We start from the raw sequence: 12,334 nt of genomic DNA on the forward strand, positions 1-12,334 counted from the left end.
GCACACACATGCATACATGCATGCACACATGCACACACATAGACGTGTGCATGCACACATTCACATTCACACATATGCACACGCATGCACGTGTGCACACATACACAGGCACACAATCTTAGATCAGACACCTCCTGCTCTAGAGGATTCAGAGGCCAGGAAGGGATGGGACACCCACCAATCTGTGATTACAATACACAGCGTTACCAGCAGTATTTTGGAGACAGTGATCCCACTGAGGACAGACTTTCCATTTGAGTCCTTGGCTCCTCTCTCCCTGAAGCACTAGGGTCTAGAACCTAGAGCCTGAAGGCTGGCTCTCTCAATAAATCAAGTATTTATTGTTCACCTCTTGTGTTCCAGGCACCAGAGATACCTACAGTGAATGAAATGATCCCTACCCCCAACAAGTTGGCCTCTAATCAAGGAACCTGGAGGAGTCCACACCTGGAGGACACATATTTGTCGGGTCAGAACCTGCCCTCTTCCTCTGCCCTTCAAAGGCCAGGGCCTAATTCGATGGTGGAGCAGATCAGCTTGACCACATGGCCCTTAGGCACCTCCCCTCCCCCAACTTTCTGAGGGAGATCAATCTCCCCATCTCATTACAAGCAGTACAACTCTCAGACCTCTGGGTTTTATCACAACCCCTCCCCCGAGTGCTGATTCTATAACATTCAATCCTGGATGCTCCCCGATGGCCACAGTGTGGGTGACCCCTCCATTGATGCAGCCCATGGCCCCTCAATACTCATCCTCAGAGTGGTCACTCTATCCCTCTAATTATCATCCCATGCCAGGCTACCAAGAAACTTTTCTCTCCTTAGCCGTCCCTAGTGATCCCCAGTCATCCCCAGTCATCCCCAGTCGTCCCCCGCCATCCCCAGCCATGTGCCGCTATCCTGAGATGTCCCTAGTCATCCCCAGCATCCCTCACCATTTCTAGCTGTCCCCAGCCATCCTCAGCCATCCCCAGCTGTCCCCAGTCATTCCCAGCTGTCCTAGGCCCATACTGGAAGCTCTTCCGTCCAGAAAGACTCACTAGAGCAAGTGTGAGCTCATGACCCCAAGAACAAGGGTCACCTCCACAGCACTATGGGGCGTCATGGTGAGACCCAACTTTAAGAACTTCCCTCATGCTTTCCAACCAACATTCTCCCACATCCTCTTTTTGAGTGATGCCCCATCCTTGCAGCCTTTTCCATAGGAGCCATGCCTCCCCACTCACAGAGGCCAGAGGTGGGGCACACAAAGCATCTTGTCAAATATTTCTGACCCTTCTTCCCACAGCCAAGCAAGGCCATCTTTCCTCTCTCCTGGTTGCCAGACTCTCCTGGCACTCTCCAAACTTCTCAAATGACTTTCATGTTGAGTTTATGGTCAGTCATAACCCCTGGGTCTGCTTCTTATAAACTGCTGTGAAATGAACTCTCTTCATTTCATGTTCCTACCTTTGGGCTTTGACAGAATAGATTGGTTTTTTACACTTCTCTCTGTGAACTGGCTCCTTCTGCCAGACCATCTGACTCAGTTTGACTTTGGGTTTTGATATCTGCTATATAACTGACTTCATTTCCCTCTCCTGTGTCTGACCCAAGCATTGCCTTCTCTGCCTTTAGTTAGGTACCCCATTCTGTATAATGGGCTCTCCATTGTCCAGTTGAAGGGAAGAGGACCAGTATATCTTTGAAGCCCCAATGCCCCTCCTCTCCTCTGCCTTGCCACTGCTCACAAGTACCTCCCCCTTCCCATCTGAGCAGAGAAGCAACACTTGACTTTCCTCAGAACCCCACCTGGAGAAAGAGATGGCAGTGGCAGGATAGGGAATTATCTGACCCCACCTCCCAGGCCCTGATTCTCAGAGAGGAGATGCCTGCAACAAAAGCTAACCATGGGGAGCACTCAAGGGACTGCTTAGAGACGGTCAAGTTCTAGGTGAGAGAGGAGACAAGTGTCAGTTAGGGCAGATGGAGAGATTCCCCAGAGGAGGGGGCAAAGGCAGGTCAGGGGGAAGAGAAGGAAGGGCATGGGCATGGAGGTAGGAACCGTGGTGCTATGCAAGGCTAGTGACAGATTAGCCCTTCTGGTACAGAGGACGGGTGTAGGATGGAGGTAGGCAGAGGAGTGCCAAGGTTAAAGCCCGAGGATGATATCCCAGGATGGTAAGCACAGAGGAAAGAACTCTGGATTTGGAGTCAAAGTCCCTGGGTTCGAATCCTTGCTTGAACCCTCATTCCCTGTGGACCCCAAAGAAGTTTCTGGTCACCTACCTAGCTCCTTCCAGCCATGGGTCAGGAGGGGGCACCAGGGTCAGCCCTCTGACCCCATTCTGCGAGCTCTTACCTACTGCTCTCCACTACCTGTCCCTTGATGAAGAAATGGGGTGGCAGGGCAGGGAGCAAAGGCTCATGGGGAAGTTGAGCACCACCCCGGGACAGCAGGGAGGAGCCCTTCCTGGTGTTGCCAACAAGCCAATCCTGTCCAGGTTAAGTGAGTCACCCTCCCACTCCACGGCCAGCCAGCCGGCAGCCAGCCTACAGAAATGAGTCAGAATCTGGCAGAGCTGGGAAGTAGCCAGCCTCTCCAGCAGCGGGGCCGGGGCAGCTGCCGAGTCATGCTCACAGACAAGCCTGGCTGTGGGGGCATCCCTGGGAGCTCATCACCTGGACCTCAGCTGCCCAGGCAGGGGGAGAGACCAGGAAGGAGCTGGGACAAATGGGGAGAGAGCAGGATCCCAGGAAGCCCTCCCCAGCACATCCCTGGCTGCACCACTGTGGTCCTGTGCCCCATTGCCTGTGTGGGGACCAGAGAGGTCCCACCAGGCAGCCTCCCTGGGCCCTCTGTGTCTCCCTTCGTCACTTGGTCCTTAAATCCTCAAATCCACCAACTAACATTCATTAGGTGTAGCATTCAAATTCCACAAGCCTTTATCCAGGACCAGATTGTGCAAAGAACTAAGGTAGGCCAGCTGTGATTCCCCACCCACCCCATTGTTCCTCGCTTTCCAGGGGCGAGGTACAGACTAGCACCTCCATTCTGCAGGCTACTTGGGAACCCTTGTTCACTAATTGATACCATGGGTTCCCATAGCATGTGTGTGTGCACACGCATACATGCACACATGCACACACACGCACTCATACATCCATCAGATCCTTCCACGCAAATATCATAGAAGCAAGCACCTGGGCCTAACTTCAAGTCAGAGATGGCTGGATTGAGCCACCAGGCCATGGCTGGGGAGGGGAGAAGGGGAAGAGCACCCCCACAAGGGACCCAGCCCAATCTGGAGCAGACCAAGGATGCCTGTGTCTATAATAGCCCAAGTGTGGATCTCTTGGGAGAGGGCACCACCAGGTTCTGAGGCTGCCCCTTCCACGGTGGGACAGTTCCCATTGTTTGGAAGGTTTTCAAGATATCAAACCTCAGTTTGCCATTTGATAGCTTCTAGCTCTTCCTCTGGAGGCCCAAAATGCCAAGTGTCTTCCTTTTCCCACCCTGGAACCTAGTTCTCATGTCCCCTTGAGCCTCCCCCTCTCCAGCCTAAACATCTCCAAGAGTCCAACACACTCCCTATCCTGGATGCCCACCTCTGGACATTCTCAGAATGCCAATGTCCTTAAACCAGGATTCCCAGAGCTGAGCACAGGGCGGAGGTCAGAGGCCAGAGGGACTGTCCCTGGCCCAGGTCCCGATGCTGTATCTCCACTGCCTGGGATCCCAGCATCCTCCTGATTCATCTTGTCCCAACGGTGACCCATACGGAGATCGTAGGCCACGCTAGCCCACAGATCTTGTCCTGCCAGACTGCTGTAATCACTGATGAGATGCTGAACGGGACTGAAGAAGGAGGGGGTTCGAACAGGGCGGCTGTGCTAGCGGAGGGTGACAGAAATCTACAGGCAGAGTACACCTCTGTGATGATTAATTGGGGACAGCAGCATAGGGGGTATGGTTCAAGCGATGGGCCCTGCCACCAAGACCACCTCAAGATTCCTCCATCAATGGTGCCCAAGAGGTAGCAAAGAGATGTCCAAGGAATAGAACAGGGCCAGTGGCAGCCAAGACAAGCATGGCCCAAGGGAAGGCTCTAGACACAGAGCCGGAGGCCAAGTCCACCTCACTCTCTGGCTACCTGGGTCAACTCAAGGAAGCTACCTGACTTTGGGCCTCCCTTTTCCATCTGAAAAATGAGGGACTCTGAGGGTCCTCTCTGCTTCATGTATTTTCTTCTGGATGGAGACCTGAGCCTCTGGGCCATGGGGCTGAGGTGGCTACATGAGTCCAGCACAGACGACTCTGGGCCCACATCTCTCAGGTATGCAGCCAAGGTAGCCCTGTCAGATGAGCCAGGGGGTTCAGTCACCCTCTCCACCCCACACCTCAGGCAGATACCTCATACTGGATAGCATAGTAACTTTTCTTCAGTAGCTAAATGCCTTCCAGCCTAGACAAGGAGACTTGCCTAGCTCACAAGTCTGAGGTACCAGGTCAGTCCAGAGCCCAGGGTCATGGGAGCAGGCCCCTCAGTTGCTGCCACCTGCTCAGCCCAATGAATTCTGCAGTCTTTGTTTGGGCCTGTCCATAACGAATCTGCTCAGAGAGAGGCTGCCCAATAAAGCAGATGCAGAGAATCTCATTCAGGGCCCCCCAACCCTGATGTCTCCAAAGGCAGGTACAGGGTCAGGGATAGTCATGCTAGGCCATTCCCAGGATCACAGGCTCTCAGCTAGAAGGGAGTCCAATTCACACCTTTGCAGGATTCTCTGCAACCCCCTTCAAGTGGTCACCCTGCCTCTGCTTGAAGACTCCCAGGGAGTGGGGGTCCCAGAGCAGCCTGGCTTCCTCTGAGACAGCTCGAGTGCTTGGGGAATGGCATCCTTACACCATCCTCCCACCCCACACACACTCCTTGGTGGACCCTCTGAGGCCAAGCAGGATCATGCTATCCTCTTCCATGCCTAAGGCTTCTCTTGTGCAGACTGGTGAGGAGGAGAAGAAAGAAAAGGAGGAGGGGTGAAAATGGGGAGGGAGAGGAGGAGAGCTGATCTGTCTCCAGGGTTTTCAGGTTCCCACAATCCTTCCCCTGACCACTTCCTTCCATTACACTCGGTCACTAAGGCCTCCATGGGACAGGCCCCAGGATGGGGACTTCCTTCTTCACCCAAGGCACCACCAAGATCTTTTGCCAGGCTGCTTCCCACAGCCCCCCACAGGATGCATGGAGAGAATGGAAATACGATGCCAGGTGGACATGGGGGAGGGCAAGGTAATGCTCATCCTTCTGGTGATGAGGCACACAGAAGATGCAAGAAGGGTGGCCTCCCTGCTAATGCTGCTAAGACATTCTTTGAGGGTCTTCTGCTCCCTCCTTAGGGTGAGTGAACCCCCACTGTTTGTCTGCCCAGGTTTCCCCCTACTGTGGCTTTGAGGAAAGCTCAGACAATGGCTGCTGAGAGTTCCAGAGCACAGGGCACCTTTGGGGGCCAGGGAGGGAGACGCTGACTGTGGCCAGCTCCATTTAGTTTTGAGAGTTGTGGTCAAGGCTGTTGGCTGACTGGCTGGAACCTTGTGGTAGGGCAGAGGCCCCAAGTGCCCTTGGAACTGCCCATACCTCCAGCTTTGCCAGGACCCCAAGGGGACCCTTGTGACCACCCAAACATCTGCTTTCTGTGTCCCATCCCTGACTGAGCCCCAGTAATACTAGCTAAGTTTGTGATCAGTGCATCCGAATCAAGGCTACCCTGAGCTGTTCCAGGAGAAGCTGAGCTGAGCCTTAAGAGAATTCACTCCTGAAACCAGGATCCCCCAGGCTCCCTCTGCCTGAGGCTGGGGGTGCCCTCCATCTGGATCCTCAACCCCCACCAGCTGAACAGACTGGCTGGGCTAGTGCCTGGCCCACCCTTCTTGTCTTCAGTCTCCCTCGGGCCTCAGCCCCTGCCTTGGGCCAGGAGATCTTCAGCATATGTTGGCAGAAGGCTTTGAAGACATCTCTGAAAGGATCCTTTAAGAGTCTCCCTCCCCCACACAGAAACTGGCAAATAGCCTACAGAAGAGAAGCTAATAAGTGGGGTGCTGGGGAAAGGTCACCCAGAAGGGCCTGGCTACCTTCAGGCTGACTTCCTCCCCAGCCCCCTGGTCCTACAGAGGATGCCAGGTCCAAAGGGAAGGCACAGATGAGGCAGCCCCATCCAGGCAGAGATGGACAGTCAGAAGTGAGCATCCACCTCCCCAGTCCAGACTGCACAAGGTCATCGTTCTTTCACAGACTAGAGCAGTCTACAGAGGAGAAAGGGACAGGACTGCCTGCAGCTTGGCCGGGGCATCTCGAGGACCAGGTCAGAGCCCAGCTGGCCTTTGCTGGCCACAGCAGGAGGAGAGCCTCTGGAGATGCCTGTGAGCCTCAGACAAAGCCCAGCAACCTTCCAGCCATCAACCCTGCATCCCCTCGATGGAGCTGTCAGGATTGCCTCAATCATTCACAGGGACCCGAAGCCCCTCCCCCAGTCCACCTCTTCCACTACATCTCAGCACCTTAGAGGGCAAATCCAGTCCCCAGCCTGTTCCCCATTATCCTCCTCATCTCTTTCCAGGCTGGATTCTCCCCCAGGAAAGGGATTTTGGTCTGGGGGGAGGCTGGACCAAAGGCCCTTCCAGTATCCCATTCTGGGAACGTTGAATGTAGCTTCCATCTCTGCAGCTTGGTCCTTGTTCATTTCAGCGATAAAACCATTATTCATGCATCTGTTTGCCACCCGCTCCCTTTGCTGGAAGGTGGAGGGAGGGCCTCCTCAGGGAGGCCATGAAGGAAGCCCGAGCCAGGGATTGGGAAGGAACCCGCCTGAGAGACCAAGCAGGCATTGCCAGAAGAGCCTGGGGAGGAGCTGGGTGGGTGTGTGCCTGTGGGTCGAGAGCTGGAATCCACAGCCCTCTGAAGCACTGGTCCCCAATCTCTTTTGATATGGTTTTTGTTGGCTTGTGAGTTTGTTTTTTTAGTTGAGAGCAGTGGATGATGTCATCCATGTAGGGAACTCCCTTCATGGAAAGTACCTCTGCTCACCCCTCAGGGCCATCCTCCAGTCCATGTTGGACTCAAGGCCTAATCTATGGTCTGGTGGCTTGTAGGCCCCTCTCAGGCCTTGAGGGTCTGACTCCAGGAGAGCAGCTCAGTTCCAAGGGGAAACTCAGGTTCTCTGAAGACCTAGCTGAGGCCTATTCCAGAGCCTCTCAGTGGTGTAGATGTGCCCGCAGAGGGGGTCCTAAGCCTGCCAAGCCACTGCCAGGACAGCACTAGCTCTGTGGGCCATCTGAAGACCCTGGAAGGATGTCAGGAATTCAGTAATCTACCCACCTCCAAAAGCAAAGATCTTTGATCTGCCTCAAAGGAGAGATTTGCTAACCAGAATGTTTGGGGGCCCTGAGGCAATGCTTTAGTAAAACTGCTGGTCTGGGGCTGGTGGACAGAGGAGCCCCCTGCTAAGTCCTGGTCTGCTGGCTCAGCTTGCTGCCTTGCCTGCCTACTTCCAGAGCCCCCACAGCCGGCAGAGCACCTTTCTCACAAGGAAAGGTAGGCCAGAAGGAAGCAGAATTTGCCAGGGCCGTGTGGAGGCCAGTCTGGCTGCCTAGATTCAAAGCCAGGTCTGGTGCTGAATCACTCAAATTCCACGATCACAGTCATTTCCTATCATCTCTGTGACCTTGGATAAGTCACCTAGGCAGCAGGAGTCCAGAGCAGACGCTTCTGAAGGATGAGGGAACTGAAGCAGCTCAGAGAGGCAGATGTGACTAAGATCAGTCACAAAGCGAGCAAGGGGATGAAATCATCCATTTTCTGAAGCCAGAAGGTAAAAGGTTCTTTGGAGGTTTTTCACTCAAAAGAGCTGGAGATTGCAACTTTCAACCCATCCCTACAGCTGGGCGTTTACCTTAAATAATAATAAAAAGAAGCTGGCACGCTAGAGGATCCCAGAAGCTGTGTGAGCCATGGTATTACTAGGACAGCCAAAGACCTCCCAGAGGCACAGAACTACCCGGGAACAGCCCTCGCTCCGTCATGGCCCCAAGGCCTAGGAACCGGGGATGTGGAGGGTGAGGCCCCCGTGGGGCTCTGGTATCTTTGGGATAGAGCATACTGCTGCTGAAGCAAAGCCAGGTACCTAGTTACCCCAACCAACCAGTGCTGTGGCTGTACCCCAAGAAGGCAGAGGGGGAGGACTCCCTGATTCTCAGCTCAGAGACTTTCCAGCTCCCACCTACACACTTTCAAGATGGGAAAGCCAGAGGCAACCCAGAAGCTGCCTACCATTAGGTGGGCGGGTAAGAAATAGAGGAGCTGCTGCTGGCAGAGAGACTGGCCCAGGGGCCACCCAAACCGGGCCCCCATCCCAGCCTGGCCTCACCCTGCAGTGCCAGCGGCCCATCAGCAGCTCCCTTTTCCCTCAGTGGGGTGTGTGTGTGTGGGGGCTGCAGGGCCAGACATCAGGGTCACTCTCCAGACACACCTCCACCCCCACAGACCCCACAGAGCAGGACAGAAGGGCCAGGAAGGAAAGCATCCGCTTGACTGGCACACAGGAGCTAAGGTCCTCCAGAACAACTTACACAGGTGTGTGCTCAGCTCTGCAGGAGCACCCAAGCCAGGAGGGCACCTCCGGGGGCACCCCTACGGATACGAGGGTGGGGGGTGGAGGGAGGGCTGGCACTGGGCTCCTTTTCTACCGCTAAGGCACAGAAACCCTCCCGCGGAGGCCTCTTCTCCAGACAGCTGGAGCTCCTCCTTCCTACCAGCCCGTGCCAGCTCCCACGCGAAGGGGCTGGCCAGACCTGTTGGGCGATAGGGATGCCCGGCTGCCCAGCTCCGAGCGCCCACCCCCGAGGGCGGCTCTGCCCTTTGCCCACCCTGGGCAGCCGGGGCAGGCGGAAGGGCCCGTGGGCGGTGGGGATGGTGCCCTGGTCCTCGTCCCATCCCGATCCCGGCGTGCCCAGGCCCGGCCGGCTTACCTCGCTTCTCCAGCAGGCTCCGTTGGTGCAGACGGGCAGGTGGGCACCGGGTCGCGCCAGCGTCTGGCACTGCGGACAGCGGCGCCCCGCGGGCGTGCGCCGGGCCCGGGCGGTCTCGCTGCCGCCGCGCCGGCTCTGCCCCTCGCTGCCGGCCGGGCCGCGTCTACGCGTCGCTGCCGAGGCTCCCCCCGCGCGGCCAGCTCGCGGCTCGGCTCCCGGCACCGGCTCAGCCTCCGGGCCGCGGAGGGGCGGGGCCAGAGCGCGGCAGGCCGCCGCCCATTGGACCCTGGGCGGGCCGCTGCCCGATTGGGCCAGGGGAGCGGGCCCCCGCCCGCCCGGCGTCCAATGAGAGGTCGGGCGCCCGGGCCGCCCCTGGGGCCGCCCCCTGGGCGCAGCAGCGGGGGTGCTGAACCTGGGCGGGCACCTGGGCTCCAGGGTGGCGAACCTGGCACGCGAGGGGCAGAAGCTGGCGCCTTGAAGCCAGGAGCGGACCTGCCTCTGCGCCCCCGCTGTGGGACCCTGGGCCGGGCGGCGAACCTCCTTGTGCCTCAGGCTGCGGCGCTGGAGGCCGGGCTGGGCCTGGAGGGGCACGGAGCGAGGGAGGGGCTCAGCCTCAGCCCACCCCGCCGCCACCGGCCCCAGGATCCCCCGGCCCTGGGCCAGAGCCGGGCCCCGCAGCCCTGGAACCCATCCCTCTGCCTCTCTGTCTTGCTCCCTTGCGGCAAGACCCCCTAACAACTAGGAGTCGCTGGGCCGAGGGGGTCCTGCTCCCCGGATGGGTGGAAGTCTACTCACCCTGAGTGGTGATGAGACTGGGGGGGGCAAGGCTCAGCTGGGTCACAGATGGCTCAGACACCCACCACCTCCTTCTTCTCCTGAAAGCATGGCCTGCCTGGGAGGTGCCATCACTGAGGGCTTGCTGTCCCAGGGCGGGCCTTGGGAGAAGTAAGGGGAAAGGGAGGCCAAGAACCTTGCGCCCCTTTCATATACACACTCGCTAACTCATCCACCTATCCATCCATCCATCCATCCATCCATCCAACAAACATCTCTTGTGTTACTGTGAGTCTGTGATCTCAAGGAGCTACCATTTTCTAGAGGTGGAAAGGGGAGGGGAGATACAGCTGGTACCCAAAGTAACGGAATCAATGCACTGGGAAAGATCTGGGTGGGCTTCGTGGAGGAAGTAACATGAGAGAGAGCCTTGAAGAACTCTCCGGTTTCTGGGAGGCAGAGGCAAGGAAGAAATGTGTTCACTCCTGGCAGGAGAGACAGCCTGTACAAAGGCATGGAGATGAGAGATGGAATGTATTGGATAGGAAGTCTCTTGTGTAGGCTTCTACCGCCTGATAAGGTAAATAGAGTCTCCAGGCACCCCCCCCCCCTCCATTTTTGGCGGTGAGGAATCATTTCTAGCAAAAGGAGGCCTTGGTTGGCCTTCCTATGTTGGTTTTTGGTCTCTGCTGCCTTCTCCCCTCATCCTGCTCCAGACCACAGCCCCAGGAGAGGCTCACTGTCACCAAATCCATGTCTCCTATTGGGTTAGGGGCTTTTGATGGGGAGAATCCTGTATTACAATATCCAGTCTGGAGGGGATTGCTGAGGAGGGTCCTTAGAAGCAGAGCTGTTTGCAGGAATATCCGACTGCCTGGGCCTCATGCCAGTATCTGCAGCTGGCCCAATAACCCATCAGGATCAGGTCATGACTGGCAGCTTTCCTTGACTGTCCCAGAGACTGATTGAAAACACTGAAGCAATCATGGGCAAAACCAGCCCCTCAGACGCTGACGAGTGTCTCCTTCTCCCTTGGGAGTAACCAAAGGCTGAGCAGATGGAGACAGGGACTTCCAATAGGGAATACCCCAAAGGGACAATGCCCCCGGTACTCTATTGTGGTTAAAGTCATGCTTAGAGAACTCCTGTCTCATTATATTGTAACAACACATCCAAGTGCTGCTGGACCAAAGGGCTGGAACAGCCCCTCTCTCCCTTTCCTTCTCAGCTCTAGATCCTCCCATGTTGTGGCAGGGAGAGGGAAGGATATCCTATAGAGAAATAAGGGTCAGATTCCTTTTCTCCTTATCTCTGACTCTTTATGTCCCCATCCCAGAGCCTCAGGGAGACGTGGTCAAAACTTAACTTTGACTCATGTCAAGAGAACACAAAAATGCTCAATGTACAATGTAGATCTAGAATAGCACAGACAAAACCCAAGTAGGTGAACAAGGGAACAGCAGTAATAGAATAGCTGTTACACTCTCTTGGAGGCACTCAAACACGAGGCATGCCACTGGACTGCTGAATCAGCATTTCTTCTTCACCTAGACTCAGCACTATCCCAAACACTCCCACAAGGACCATGTCTTCCATTGAGCCACTCCCAATTTGGAGCCCCTCCAATTCATGATGGTCACTCCTCCTGAAGTGTAAATGTTTCCCACTGCCACTCATTCCTAATGGAGTGATTCAGGAGCTCCAACCTCTAGAGCTCACAAGGATTCCTCAAACCTGGAATGTTCATCTCAGGATTAATGCTTGATCAACCATGCTTGGGAGAGAAGCACAAAGCAGAAGAGGCTCCTAGGGCTTTGAGATCCAGTCTCAAGCTTCCCTAGGCTAGCAGGTTTTGACTGAAGGCACCGTGTTGATATGCATGAGCTCAGCTATGCTGAGACATCAGCCATCTGAAGAGTGTTTGGTCAGGCATGGTTCTGCTTAGCAGCCTCACTGCTCCTTCCAGCTCGGGGAGTCTGTGTTTCTGTGGCTGAATTCTGTGGAGGGAAAGTCTTCTTTAGGTAGGGGGAATGAGGCAGCTCATTGGATCTTGGTGACATGGATCCTCCCTCCAGTCCTCACAGTTCACAGCCCAGAATGGGCACACGCCTAGAAATCCTCCTCAGGGCATCCACCCAATCAACAGCCTGCACTAGAGATTTTATTGACGTACCTGGAACAGTCTATAAGTGATCTCTCACTTACCTGAGTGACCAGCTTATCTGGTCATGCATACCCTTGAGGACTCTGCTTCCTCTGTGCATCCTTGGCTGGTCATGTATGGCAGCCTACACATTCATCCCACATGACTCCACTGCCCTTGGAAGGAATTTTTAATTCTTCAGAAACCTTGGTGTTTTGAGATTTGTGGCCATATGGTGCCAACGAAGACTGGTTATAAGCTCCTCGGTGGCAGAAACTCTATCACTGTTGTCTCTGTGTCTCCAGCATCTACAACCCATGCCAAGCATCAAGCCCATGAACAGACAAACACTCAGTGTGTGGAACTTCAGACAATTTGTTGACTGATTGCTCCATGATGAAGGGATGAAACAGGAAC

At 55.5% G+C, this 12,334-nt stretch overlaps 1 protein-coding gene across 2 annotated transcripts in view; it reads right to left on the minus strand.

Annotated features, from left to right (window-relative positions):
• The window catches only part of CAMKK1 (calcium/calmodulin dependent protein kinase kinase 1), a 65,818-nt gene extending 56,682 nt beyond the window's left edge, over positions 1-9,136 (minus strand). The window contains exon 1 of one of the 2 annotated variants that reach the window (XM_072618959.1): positions 9,001-9,136. The gene's annotated coding sequence lies outside the window, so the exon portion shown is untranslated. Of the gene's footprint in view, positions 1-2,270; positions 2,383-9,000 lie in introns of those variants that run through there. The other variant, XM_072618962.1, reaches the window with a different exon arrangement.
• Between the last annotated feature and the right edge of the window lie 3,198 nt (positions 9,137-12,334).

This window comes from Notamacropus eugenii, chromosome 6, assembly GCF_028372415.1.
Source record: "Notamacropus eugenii isolate mMacEug1 chromosome 6, mMacEug1.pri_v2, whole genome shotgun sequence".
Classification (NCBI taxonomy): Eukaryota; Metazoa; Chordata; class Mammalia; order Diprotodontia; family Macropodidae; genus Notamacropus; species Notamacropus eugenii.